Source organism: Hippocampus zosterae, chromosome 11, assembly GCF_025434085.1.
Source record: "Hippocampus zosterae strain Florida chromosome 11, ASM2543408v3, whole genome shotgun sequence".
Lineage (NCBI taxonomy): Eukaryota > Metazoa > Chordata > Actinopteri > Syngnathiformes > Syngnathidae > Hippocampus > Hippocampus zosterae.
The window spans coordinates 10,650,356-10,665,531 of NC_067461.1; the positions used below are offsets into that span (position 1 = coordinate 10,650,356).

The 15,176-nt window shown below is 40.8% G+C and overlaps 1 long non-coding RNA gene across 1 annotated transcript; it reads left to right on the plus strand.

The window, feature by feature from the left end:
• Positions 1-6,312: 6,312 nt before the first annotated feature.
• Positions 6,313-15,068, plus strand: LOC127610405 (uncharacterized). The gene is made up of 3 exons (XR_007964843.1): positions 6,313-6,606; positions 13,751-13,858; positions 14,940-15,068. It is a non-coding gene; the product is annotated as an uncharacterized LOC127610405 (long non-coding RNA).
• Positions 15,069-15,176: the final 108 nt, after the last annotated feature.

The following is a 15,176-nucleotide window of genomic DNA, read 5'->3' on the forward strand; positions in this document are numbered from 1 at the left end:
GGCAAATTCCTGCTTCTCGCTTTTGTTGGGTTCATTTCCACACCTTCCTGAAGGTGCCAATCAATATAAGTGTATATTGTCTAGAAGTGTTATTTATATGGCTGTCTGTTTAGTTACAGATCAAAGTATCAGGCCAGAGGGACGGGCTAGGCATAAGCATAGCTGGTGGGAAAGGTTCTTTACCTTATAAAGACCACGACGAGGTTGGTAAATAAAAACTGAAGCCTTTCATTTCCTGCAACCTATTTGTTTTACCACCCCACTCTGAATCAAATCCAAGTATTTTAGCAAAGAGCCTCAGGTGACTCATGTTTACCTTGAGCAAATCAATTTCTGTCAGGGCAGTCAGTGGGCAAGACTGACCTTGGCTGCCCATCAAGTGTTCTTATTCCCTTTCAGGGTATTTTTATTTCCAGAGTCACAAAAGGGGGGCCCTCGGAAAAAGCAGGGGTCCACGTTGGAGACAGATTACTGGAGGTACTATTGTTTTTGCCTCCTCCTCATGCTTGCTATTCTTAATTTTTTTGGCACTTACTTTTAATTATCATTCTTTTAAAATGTGTGTTTTTAATTATTTTCTGTAAACATTTCCATATGTACCGATGGACAAACGGTGATTTAGTTCCCCTTTTTCACAGTAGGGGGCACTATAGTATAGACAGAAATGCCCGATTCACGATAGAAGTGTCGTTGCTCCACTGACCATTAAAAAAAAAACAAACAAAACAACAATTTATGGAGAATCTGAATCGATACTCGCGTTACCAATTTTACCTCCCGGATTAAAATAGTTGTGTGGCCGTGGTGGAAATAGAAATAGAATAGAAAGATTTTAGGATTCACATTGATGTGTAAGTTGTAAGGCTTGGCTTTTTGATAAAAGTTTCATGTCACCCTACAGGTCAACAACCTCAGCATGCATGGAGCGACTCACTTGGAGGCCGTCCGAGCCCTGAGGAATGCCGGGAGCTGTATTAAAATGAAAGTGTTGCGGGGAGGCTCGCATGTGAGACGGCAGGTGACAGATGACACTTGTGATGCTGAAGATGCTGCGAGCTGGCGGCTATGCGGCCACGACGACGCCAAATGTCACAGCGACACGCCACACAAGGTGCAGGGCAGGGACGACTGTTTGTCCAAGAAAATGGATGCGGTGGTGTGCAACGGCAACGGCATTGTGGGTAGAGAAGAAACCGAATTAATTTCAATCCCATCAGTAATTCTCATGGTGCCTCGTTGAAATGATGCCCTCAATAACAACCTGACTCAGTCTCATTTCCTTTTCCATTCTTGTTTTTTTTTTCAGACTGATTTCAAGAGTGACTTGCTGAGATCTCAAGTCGGGGCAAAGGCTTTGACCAAAAGAAATTTGCATTTGGACAAAAACGCAATGAAAGTAAGAATTTTTTTATGCCATTTTCCCCCACAATTTCAAACACTTCCCAGATGTCTTTGTAACATGTCAGTGACAAGTTTGGGTTACACTACACCAAGGATCAATAAATTAAGTCCATTTAGTTTATTAGCCTTTCTTAACCGAATGTTTTCCCTCTTAACTTGTGACAGAGCCTTTTTTCAGATTTTTTTTGTTTTTTGTTTTGGTAATTGAAAACTGTTTCAAAATATCTTAATCGTTCGCCTGATTCTGTCAAACCTCATCTGTATTCCATAGCTCTCTGTGCAACACATCACCTGATATTATTTCCATCCTAAACCCAATACGTCTCAATTCTTTGACAGATTCCGCGGATAATCCTCACTCATCCCTCCACGTCTGATGAAGATGCAGAGCTCTCACAACAAGGTCCCAGCAGGGAGGCGCAACCTGATTCAGACATTTCAGAGAGTTGTGTCCCTTTGGAATGTTTTGACAGCGCATTTTATCCACCTTGAATGCATGGAAACTTGAAACCATTGAGGGGACTTGAAAGCAAACACAAGAAAATGGTTGTTCCAATTGCAGTTTTTAAAAAAAATTGCAGATAAATTAGTTATTGACAAATACTGTCAATTTATTATTTTGGAGATCTGCGATTGGCTGGGAACCAGTTCAGGGTGTACCCCGCCTCCTGCCTGAGGACAGCTCGTGAGGACAAACGGATTAGAAAGTGGATGGACGGATAATTATGTTATTCATGTATGTTCTCTATAAGGTAAAAACAGCTAAAAGATATGTTTAAATATGAGGAGCTGAAACAGATTTATGACCGTATTTATCCGTATTGCTTCCAGGTTCCGGAACTTCCGTTGTTATGAATCGATCATCAATATAATATAGTAGTAGAAAGTTTAATCCATAAATTTGTTTTTTTTTTTACTGGGTTTGGGGATTTCCGTTTGATAGAGGTCCGCAGGTGGTGGATAAGATTTCTCCCTCTATCTCTCTCCCTCTCTCTTCATCTCCCCCTCCCTTCCTGTGCTCTACAACTTCAAGTAACTGCGCCACCGGGTGTTGAAATGCCTGTCATTACGAGTCCAAATGAAATGAATGCAATCATTCACATCGAACCGTAATTGCGTACCAACCTTCGGCGGGCCGGAATAAAAAGCCCAACGGGCCGGTTCTGGCCCGCAGGCCGTAGTTTGTGCTACACATTGTAATTCAAGAGGTCTCTGATTGCATAAATGTTCTTCCGAATATAAGGAAAATAATTGCCATAGACACACTCTAACATTTTCTTGAAAGCCAGAAGAGTGAAAGTTGTTCTAGTAACCCACTACATTTGTCCCCTGTCAAAGAGGTTTATTTTCTTCTGTAATGAGCACGTTGCTTTGACAAAAATAGCAAATAACAAGCTCAATGGCAAGCACGTGCACGGCTAGACCACAGTGGTGCACAAGGACCTGCCCTTTTGACCCACAGGAGCAAAGATATGTCTGTTGGAGTCCAAAGAAGAATAACCCTTGGCCCCATGCCTTGCAGTGCTGGGCGCCAGCAACAAGGAGTCTATCTGTCCGTCATAGACAGAATTCAGAATTAACTTTCTCAAACATACACACTATTGAATTGCGCTCATACACTATCCTGCCCCCCAAATAAATAAATATAAATATATATGTATGTGTGTGTGCGTATGTATGTGTGTATATATATCGTGATCATAGATAAAGGGCAGATGAAAGTCGTTGTAGTGGATGTAGCGGTCCCAAGTGATGGAAACATCAGGAAGAAGGAACATGAGAAACTCGAGAAATACCAGGGCTCAGAGAGGAGCTGGAGAGAGCCTGGAAGGTGAAGGTGACAGTCGTGCCTGTGGTGGTCGGAGCACTCGGGGCAGTGACCCCCAAACTAGATGAGTGGTTGCAACAGATCCCGGGAACAACATCGGACATCTCAGTCCAGAAATGTGCAGTGCTGGGAACAGCAAGGATACTGCGCAGAACCCTCAAGCTTCCTGGCCTCTGGTAGAGGACCCGAGCTGAATGAGGGACGGACACCACCCGAGGGGGGGTGAGACGAGGATTTTTTATATATACTGTATATATATATATATATATATATTGTATACATGGCTCTGTTGGAATGCTACTACTCAAGCAACCCTAGTCAGAGGGGTTACATGCAGAGAATGTGGGCTAAATGTGGGCTTACTTCGAAACCCACAGTGACGGTTGACCACGAAACAACTAGTAGCTCAGTGTTCCAACATCCACAAACGGCAACTGCTGTCACAACTTGAGATTGATGAGGTACAACGCAGGTTCCATGGTGAAGAGCCCCAGGCTGCCAGATCAGAAGAGGAGGTCATACCAGAGATTAGGAGTCAAGCCCCAATGAATGCAGATGATGAGATTGGGAGGCCAGCCCGAATGAATGAAATGCTGAGCGAGGCAGCAACTGACCTGAAAGCTAAGATCATGGCGAGAATGAAAGCTGGGCAACCTCGAGACCGGTTACAACGGCTATGTGAAGTACCACCTGAAAGTCTCATGGAAAGTGTGAATGCAGCACTGAGGGCGATCCCTACTGTGTGTATGTGTGTGTGTATGTGTGTATGTATTATATATGTATAATACATACACACACACACACATACACATGTATATATATATATATATATATATATATATATATATATATACACAGTAGGGATCGCCCTCAGTGCTATATATATATATATACACACACAGTATAAAACTATAAAATGTTTTGGATATTGGTCAATATAATCTCATGAAAATCATACCAAATGTTTATTCTAAGAAGCAAAGGAATAGTAAAGGGTGAATAATACAACCTACCAACCTATAGAATCAAACACTGCTTTGAATCTGATTGGAGGACTGTATACAGTACCACAAATACGTTGGAGAATAACTACGGCAGACGGGCGAGTGCAGCAGTCAAGTCAAGTCAAGAGTATTTATAGAGCACTTTCCAACAGCCATCGCTGCATATAAAGTGCTGTACATGGAGCAATTTAACATGCACAATAAACAGTAAGACAAATCGATAATAAAGGCGGTAGAAAGCATCAAACAGTAAAACCAAGAACAAATCTAAGTCATGCTGAGCAGTGTGCGACTGTGTGCTGCGATAGTAGATATATGGGAAGGGAAACAGCAGGATGGAAATAGACAAGAGCAGCTGTGGCAGGAATGAAGAATGTAGTGTACTTAAAGGCTTAGCATCCACTTCAGAGGTCTGCATTCGCACTTGTGGGACAACCTGGAACAAATTGTATACAAACAAATGAATTCACTTTCACAATGACTGCACTCATGTCATCCACTGACTAATAATAATTAATGCTTTGTAGAAAAGCTAAAACCCCCCCAAAAGATAAACAAAACAAAACACACAACTGCACGAGATGAAAAGACAGTTTTAAAAACAAAACAAAACACATTCATGCCATGTCCTTGTTGGGCACTGAGATGTGTTTTTTTTTTCTTTCAGCTGTCAGCCATTTGACACGGGCTTTTTTATTCTGCTTTCTACTCTGGCTGTGCATCAGCCAGAACGAACAACGTAAACTCTTCCAATCAGAACCAAATGTAAAAAAATATAGACAATAATATATTATATTTGGCAATGACATGACCAAAATGTGAAATTTGTCAAAGTCCACAACAAGGGAAAATGTTGGCTTGATAATACAGTGGAACCTCTGAAGGTGAACTTTTGGTTGACTTCCAAGTTGTTATAATAATCAAAGCAGACATTCACCCATTGAAAAGAATGTAAGGCGAAGTACCGGTAAGTCATTTCAAACCGGAACCTGCTGCCATCGTAAAATTTCTATTTAATGTTCAGGCATTGTTTTAATTAATATCCTTTATTTGACAATTGTTTGTAACTCATCCAAAATCTAATTAAATTGATCAACATTGAATTAAAACTACTCACTTCATCAGTATTTCTGGAATAAACGTGCTATGAAATGCCTTGCAGCTGCCTGTCTTTATGGGAATTACCGTACTCGAATGCAGTTATTACCGATTTGACTTACTGTTTATTGTGCATGTTAAATTGCTCCATGTACAGCACTTTGTATGCAGCGATGGCTGTTTGAAAGTGCTCTATAAATACTGTTAACTTGACTTGAATGAACTGCTCATATTGATCTGCCAGACCCTTTCATCATCAGCACCATTGTTAGGTCGACCATTAGCGTCACACTTTTCTTCTTCTTCATCAATGGTACCCTAACAGGAAAATCAATCCAAAAGTGTTCTTTACAGTAATATGTTCTATGCGCCTCCACTACTCTCATCACGGCATTTGGATGAACATTGCATTTGTGGAGCATGACTTAAGCAGCATCCACCTGTTTTTAGCTAGCTCAGGGGGCAGCCATTTTGCAATTTCTGTCAACTGAAAATGACATCACAGCTCACTTGTTTTTCCAAGCTGTGCCATGATTGGTTCTTTTGGATCTCTCGGGAAATGTTGACAGCAAATGGAAAAATGGCCGACCCCTGATATGGCCAAAAAGGGTGGATTTTACCGGTTAACTCATATTCCACAAATATTAATCCGATTGCCGTGTTAAGACTCGTAGATCTGCATGGAAATTATTCGAAAGAACATTTTTGCATTGACCCCCCATTAATGCCCCTCCCATCCCCAAATAAAACATGCAGGGTTTTTCATTTTCTGTAGTCCTGTGTGACATCATGCATTGTACTGGTTTGAAGTGAAGTTCGTTTGACTTTAGATGTATATTTTGGACTTTCCAATGGAAAAAAACAAAAACAACCCCCGCCCCCCCAAAAAACTCTTCCATGCAACAGTTTTCTAATTTCATATTAAATAATTTGTTGGAATACGGTACGATTCTCTTTGAGGAAACTAAAAAGTAAAAACTAGTTTAGAGACGAAATTCATTTGAGCACACTGTGTGGTTTGCAACCTCCATTGTGAACATTGTTGGCGGTGCAATACAGCCTTGCCTGCTGTCTGCCAGCTATTTGTGTCTATTAAGCGCCTATAAAAGGAAGGAAGCATGGCGGGGCGGCCCACATCAAATTCCAAGCGGCGAGGCCGAGAAGTGGTCATGCTGATTTCATCAAACATGCGAGAGAGCTGCTCGCTTGCTACGGGAGGCCTGACAACAAGCAGAACCTTTGGCATCTGATGCGGCGATGAAGAGCTCCAATAAGGTAAGAGGATTTGCACGGAGTATGCTGCACTATTAAAAACATCAACCAGATGAGAAGGACTTGGCAAATAGTCATCAATATTGCCGCGCCGTGGCATTTCTTCAAGGTTTTAGTTGATTTTATCACTTAATATGAATTGTGCCCCACTCACTGAAACTCGAAAACAACCCGTCACCCTCTTGATGTTATACATCTTCGTATTCCCTCTCGCATTACACTGAATTAAATATTGATGCAAATGCCATTATTGTGTTGCGTGTGCAGAGGATTCATACTAAGGCAAACCTATTTAAGCTTTTCAGGCTCCAAATATGATAACCTGTAACCTGAAAACATACGCTGTCCACTGTAGTAACCGCTGTCTATGAAAGGGTTGAAAAAAAAAACAAACAAACATGAACATCTCACTCAAATTGAAGCCTTGTTTTTCTTCAGCGGTAGCAACGATAATTACCTCCATTGATAGATGCTTAGTGTTCACAATTAAATTCCTGACCCCATTTCAACTCTTGCTCAACAAAACAACAGCATCTGCTGAAACAAGTAAATCAGTGTCCGCTTTCAATTTAGCGCAGCCTTTAAGTGAGTTCTTTTTGCAGCGTTAATAATGATTGGACGTGAGTAAATCTATACGGACTGTGCATGCTCCATCATATTTGTGTTGCGGGGAGCTATGCTGTGCTCACAGTGCCAGTTGAGTAAATAAGCCATCCGGAATTACATAGTTTAAAAAAATGATATTAGGATAATTAAGATATATCATAAATCCTCTCCGCCATAGAGTCTATGGCAAGGGTCGGCAACCCAAAATGTTGAAAGAGCCATATAGGACAAAAAAAATCCCCAAAACAAATATATCTGGAGCTGCAAAAAAAGAAAGCCTTCTATAATATATATTGCTGCTGTAGACTGTAAATTTCCCCAGTGTGGTACAAATAAAGGATAACTTATCTTACTCAGGGAACTGAGGTCTTTTCGGGTTCAGGGGTCGCTCCTTAAGACTTTCGATAACTCTGTGGTGGCCTCGGCCATCCATTATGGCATTGTCTGCTGGTCAGGCAGCACCATAGCTCGGGACAGAAAGAGACTGGAGCGACTGGTCAGGAAGGCCAGTTCTGTCCTGGGCTGCTCCCTTGACACTCTGGAGGAGTTGGGCAACAGAAGGATGCTAACTAAGCTAAAAGCTATAATGGACAGTCCCTCCCACCCCCTCCAGCCCGCCCTGACAGCACTTGGTAGCTCCTTCAGCCAGAGACTGTTACACCCGCGCTGCAAGAAGGAGAGATACCGACGCTCGTTCCTACCGACTGCTGTCAGGCTGCTGAATAAAAATAACAACAACAATAATAATAATAATAATAGTTCATCTCAAACTGCTTCAAACAACAAAGCGTGGGATGGAAAAGTGGTTAGAACTGCATGACTGTCCATGTTTTATGTTATGTGTTGTGTTTATTATTTTACTTTATGTTAACTGTTTTGTTAAGCGCTTTGTTACAGCTGCCGCTGTTGTGAAAGCGCTATATAAATCAGCATGTATTGCATTGTATTGTACCTTATAAAACGTACAATGGAGGAAACACATGCTGTATGTATGTAGGAGACTGGACTGTCTCAGAATTGTTTATTATTCATTCCTCTGATGTGTATTCACAAATGCCCCCACAGAATTTATTTTGTGGGTTTCTCGCTTGATTTTTTTGTTGTGGTGCATTTTTTCGCGTTTCTTAGTGTCAGTGTAGTCATCATGAATTTCCATTTTTCGCAGGCTGTCTTTGAACGCCTCTCGAGTTGAACAGAAGAGAGAAGGCACGGGGGCGGATGCAGACGTGTCTGTGTTTGTCGAGACTGTTAAAAGCATAAAGTGTACGTTTGAGAAAAAAAAACCCAACACCACAGCTCTCCTTTTTCGGAGCTGCAACATGTACTGTGTATATCTATTTGAGCTATATTAGCCTTCTATCAAAATCTTTTTACATTTTCAAACATTTTTTATAAAGCTCCAGGGAGCCACTAGATGTCGCTAAAGAGCCGGATACGGCTCTGGAGCCGCGTGTTGCCGACCCTCAGCCTATGGCATGGTGGACATATGGTGTGCCTCACAGCTCTAAGTTTGGGGGTTCGAATGCAGGTTTCGACCTGCCTGTGTCGAGTTTGCATGGTCTCCCCATGCCTATATGGGATTTCTCTATGTACTCTGCCTTACCCACTACCTTTCAAAATATGCATGTTAGGTTAATTCAGAACTCCAACTTGTCCTCAGGTGTGAATGGTTGTTAGTGTAAACAGCATTAGTGTTTCAAAAGGCATCCAAATCCATCCTTAGTTCTATTTCCCTTGCTCTGATGTCGGTGATGAAAGTTACAGTGAGTGAAATGGCCCACGGAGCTTGTTTTTGGGTCGTGTGAGAGGAGGGTCTATCAGAGCAGCTGGCGCTGTGCTATCTTTGCACGTACTATCTGCTGTGGAGAGAGAAGGCTCGTCTCGGCCTGTTATTAAAGTCTTAACTGAGACACACCCAACAGTTTTGTGCGATTAGGCGCACAACACAAACCGCAGTAGGAGCTGACGTGAGCATCGGAGGATGAATCGTTTGCCGAGAGCATTGTGCTCCAGGGAGAGGCTTAAAATGAACATTACTCAGAGATGTAAGTCTATTAGGATCGCATTGGAAAAAAAAGGAAAGATTGGTGGGGATAAATAGGAAGAGCAATCAGGAAATAAAGTCAAAAATGATTTTAAAAAGTCATTCTAATAGGATGGTAGTCTTACAAATTCATTTTTTTCTTCTTGTATTGCAACATCATTCTCATAATGCTCAATCACTTCACCATATTTTCACTATATTCTACAATATTAACATTTTCTCTTGCAGTTGTTACAACTTTATTCTTATAAGGTCATGAATTTATAGTGATAAGATTATCAAGTTTTTCCCATAAATTTAAAAAAAATCTTACACGATTTTGGTTTTCTTGTTGTACAGGTATTGTGATATACATTACTCATGGTTTCTTGTAATTGACTTTCTTGTAATTGATTTTTTTAATTTTTATTTTTAACTCAGCCTAGATCATTTTGACAAACGAATTAAATCAAAGAAAAATGACGTTCTTACTGCTAAATCATTCATGAAAATTGCGGCACGGTGGACGACTGGTTAGCATGTCCACCTGGGATTGCTGAGATGCAGGGTACGATTCCGGCTACGGCCTTCCTGTGTGGAGTTTGCATGTTCTCCCTGTGCGTGCGTGGGTTTTCTCCGGGTCTTCCAGTTTTCTCCCACATTCCAAAAACACGCATGGCAGGTGAATGGAACACACTAAATTTTCCCTAGGTGTCATAGTGAGCTTGAATGGTTGTTTGTATATGTGTACCTTGCGATTAGCTAGCAACGAGTTCAAGGTGTACCCCCCCCCCCCCACACACAAAAAAAACAAACGGGACAGGCTCTAACACCCTCATGAGGATAAGCAGATGAGAAAATGGATAGATGGATGTACGTCTGACCAAATTTAAAAAGGCATTTTCTTGACAGTGTGAAACTATTTAAAATAATTATGACTTCAATAAAATCCTGTTCAAATAACCCACCAAAAGTTGGGCCCCCTGGCTCCTCGCCCTCTATTTAGACAGCCCTCTATTTTTTTTGACATATCAGCCAACTCAATTCTTGTGAACACCTCCCAAAAAAACAACAAATATTTAAATGCTAATAATAATGTTATAGCGTTGACTCTCTAAAGCTGTCACTTTCTAGCATAGGTGACTATTTACGAGTGTCCCTTTAAAGTATTTCATGGAGGGTGATCTGTTTGAAGAAATGATGGAAGTGTTGTGTATTTAGTCTTTGGACTAGGCCAGACATTCCACAAGCAATAGCTGCGGGGCTTCTGGCGCGCAGCCGGTGAGGTGACACATAGCACGGGGGAGCCGGCGTTCCGGGTGGACATGATCTATGGGGACGGCTTGACCTATGCCACACTCGGCACTCGAAAAACTTCCAAGAGAGCTCTGCTGCACAAATAGGAAATACTTGAGTCTTTGGCAGTATTCACTTTCTCTGCTTTGATGACTGAGGAGTGAGGGACACTTAAGACGTTTTTAAGATGGTGTTCTGTTATTTGCTTGTTGATTTTTATTTGCAGCCAATTAGACATGCTCTGGTAATCTACTTGAATATTTCTGTCCTTGGGGATCACGCGAGTTGCCGGGCTATTTGATGTCATTCCCTGCTGAAAAATCCACACATAATTTTCCGATGTGGAACTCTGAAGCCCAGAGATCTCGAGCCTCTTTTGCTCTGCCATCCAATCTATTTTTAAAAGCTCATATTGGTAAAGAAGGGCTGAAAATAAATACGCATCAATTTGACGCTCTGCAACAAAACCATGTTGGAGTTCATTCATGACGTTCTGAACATGTTCCCTTTTTCGCATAGTCGAAGGGGAAATAAAAAACATCAAAGCTGATATAATTGAAGCTTGTCATCTTAGAGTGGATGTGTTAGCTGGAGATTGCTGTGCATTTTCAACATAAAAGGTATCGAGATTATTATTTTTTAAATATATAATATTAGCCCCTTGATAGTCGTGCACAAGCTCCCTGGAGATGGCTTTGCCGGTTGAAACAGATTTGAAACACATCCTGTATTATTGTGTTTGTCAGATCAAGCATGCGCACATTCAAAAGCGATGTGTGATGTGTAGAAACTTTCATGTTTGAATGTTTGAGTTAAAATGTTGCAAGTGTTGCTCCTCTCTTGACGTGTAACAGTATAACAAACTTGAAGCAGCAATATGTGGCAAGTGCTGCCACTTGGATTGACAATCGCAACGGTGCTTCATTACTGTTCAGAGTTGTGTACTTGGAGAACGCAGCTACGTGGTACACTGAAGTAAACGAATACTGACCATGTTTATTAGCTTGACTTGCAAACATTGTTGTGTTAATCCCCTCCGATCCAAGTTAGTGAGCTTTTGAATACTCATTGGGAGCCTTCTAAAAAGTAGTGCATATTCATGACTTTTTTTTCTTTTTAAGAATTAATTTGCAATATTGAGAGTTGTGCTCTCTGTGGGTAGCGCAAATACAAAAATAAATAAATAAAATTGAATAGGCCTCAATTCATCCTTAAAACACAGCATGTCTCTTTTTGTGGAGCACTTGGACTATTTTTTCTGACTGGAATAAATTCCATTTGTTGAGAGCAGGGCAGCCATCAGGAGTTTGGCCCTGTGGAGAAAAAAAAAACATTAAACAATCCTTTTTGGCATCATCCTTTCAATGCCATATTAAAATACGACAACGGTAATATACCCCGTCAGTCACAGACCATTCAAATTTTCCAGATTTCTTTTTCTCTCCCTCAATGACGACTTTAGTTGTGAGGCTAAGCTGCCTGTCATTGGTTCAGTTTAACTCTCAATGAGTGAAAGTTCTGAGAAAACTTTTGCTGGTTATCTTAAATGCTGGCTTATTCTATCGTGAACTACCAGATTACTCTATATTCTCAATTAACTATTTAATGGATGCCAGACACGGAAGAAGGTCTCGTAATCCAAAATGACAATTTTTTGTACTATTTTAGCAACATTGAGTAGCCTATGTGACAACGTGTGAGTCCACGGTCTTAACTGGATTCTACGAGCATGTGCGCCAAGAATGGCCTAGATAAGGAAGACCAAGCAAGGAGAAAAGTCACAGCAACCCAACAGCCTAGCTCAAGTCACCGATCTAATTATGGGCCAATTTTAGGCCAACTGCTACACAAGATTAGCTGTTGGTTGGTCTTTCTGTAAAAGAAAACGAGAATATAATTTCCTGAAGATGTGTTTTAGACTCATTTAAATACAAAAGCTTCCACTAGGACTTCAGCTGAGACGGGCCGGCTTGATGCGGCAGGAACATAATGGCAAGGAGTTTGTCTCTGGGTAATTTAATCTTTTGTAGTGCTACAGCAAAAAGCCTGCCTGTCCGTCCGTCCTTCCATCCAAGTAATAAACACAGTTCAAGGCTACACTATTATCTTTGTATGAATGGAGAATATATTGTTTAGCATATGTAACAGATTTCCTTTTATCGTACAAATAGTAAAAAAATAGTTAAAGTCAAAGCTGTGACTCACCCCTTCTTATCTGCCAGTTATATAAGAATAAGAAAAGCTTTATTCGTCTCACAATGGAGACATTCCCAATTGACAGCAGCAAAGTTATGAAAGGAAGAAAGTAGAAAAACAAAAAGTATAGGAGCTGCTGGAAAGGCAGCTTTCTGCTCACCACTTGGCGTTGTGCTACTGATAATGCCAAAGGGGGGACTTTACAAACTGTAACTTTTGTTCGTCTGCTTACCAGAGGCTTTACAATTCGATTACATGAAATCGAGGAAATCTCGGAAGGAAGAATCTAGCACAACTGTAACAGGATACACAAGCACCGACTAAGATACCATGCTTGAATTAACTGAGCTCTGTTGTGACTACCGGTATTTCTTTCCTTACTGTTCGAAAGGCAGACAGGCTCTGTAATTCATTTTATTAAGTCGCGAGAATGTTATGAAATGAACTTCAGTCATTAAGATGTCCTCACGAATACATTCCAGGATTTATCGTTAGACCGTGTTACGGGAATTCAAATTAGGTGTATCATTGACCAGATCTTTTTAATAGTATTGCCATCCTGCCTAAGTATAAAATAAGGCAAAAAAAAAAAATATCGTGCAAGTCTGGCACTTGTTTGTCAAATCACGTGCAACAAGTTTAAATTAATGCAGACTAGCAAATTTGCATATGTCGACTTGCTCAAGGAATACTGTCGTAACTCAATAAACCTCACGTGTCAACACAATTACCCGCAGTGCGCTGAACTGCCTGAATGTTGGAGGCAATAGCTCAACGGGAGTATGATAACAATCCCGAGATCAGGGATGATTATTTACTTCAGCACTGTAAGAAGAACCAGCGTAAATGGACAGGTTGAAATACTTACATTATCATGATTAATAATGCAGAAAATGGAAAAAAAAAACCAAACCACCAGTTCTCATACATCATAAATGAAATCATTTGTAAAGATGTCATTCAAACTGTGTGCTTGGAATTGCAATGATCAGACCTCAATGAATAAACTCTTTTTCTGTTCTTTAGATTTTGCGAGGCGTTCCATTGAAGTCTCTGTTCCATTGGTGCAGAAGTTACCCATAAAAGGCATTTGAAGTGAAGTAGCGCCAGAGGCTGAATCAGAAACCAAATCAGGTAAAGCCATAAGTGTGCTTTTGGCTATGGACATACATTATGTGCTGCGGGTTGATATCATTTCACAATGACACCATCCTGGTGTAGATTGAAACTACTTTCATGAATGATTAAAAACAGATAATCTGGTTTTGCAACTCGCAAATGAATCAATATCACATAGTATCTTTTACTGTACGTAGTCTTGTTGCAATTACATCCGGAATAAGCTTCTCGCACTATAACTGAACCATCCAGATCTGAAATGCAGCCACAATTACAAATGGCAAGCACATTGTAATGTCCGCATTGTATATATTTCCTCACACTCCATTACTTATTAATGGGCTTCAACGGGACAAAGATTCAGTATCTTTAATTCACGTGATATTAATTTGCTACTTTTGCACTTTCCTCCAAAATCGGGAAAACGCTGAATGAGAGTGACTACATTTTAAATGACTTTTGTCCTCTATAATCCTTGCAGAAACACCCCCCCCCCCCCCCCCAGTGCATCATGATTAAACACATGCAAGTAGTTGTCGTTCATCAATGTGAACCCTTAATCCTAAACCACCCCAGGAATAAATTTGACTCCTTCCCGTTTGAAGATCATGCATGTTATTTCCAGCCAATCTCGGAAACAACTAAAAACACTTTAAATTTCTTTCTCTTTTTTTTCTCTTTTGATTCTTTTTTTTCACAACCCAATGTTTGATGGTTAAAATTAAGAGATCTATATAGGTCAAAGTATGGCACGAAAATGCTACTCTTATTGAGGGATTCCGCCCATGAATGCCCTTGGGAAGCACGGACGTATTTACGAATGGACTAACAGTGCCACTTGATCAAGAAGTGAAGCCACTGGCGGCCATTTTGCGTAACAAATGCACTCTGCGATGCGATTCCTCAACCTTTGGTCTCAGTGTGTAATTGTGGGCGCAAGGCCATTGTAAATTATTCAAGTACCCCATCCATATTTTACATTGAAACTAAGTGAATTAACCAACGCATTAATATTAGACATTGAGATCAACACAGCTCCCAGTGTAATTGCAACTTTAGCCACACAGACTGTTTGCAGTGTGAACTTCTTTTCCAGTCGCCCTTACCTTTGAGGCCAACATCAAACACTTCTGCAAGATTTAGCTTCGCTACCTCAGGGGTATTGTAAACCTCAGCTCCGCACTCTCCATCCCTGGAACAGGTTCATATTTTGTCTTGTCTCTTGCGGTCTTGATTCTTGCAAATCACTTCATATTGGGATTCCGAGCAAAATTTGTCAAAGACTTCAGTATATTCAAAAAAACGCTGCCAGAATCCTGACGAGAATGAGAGA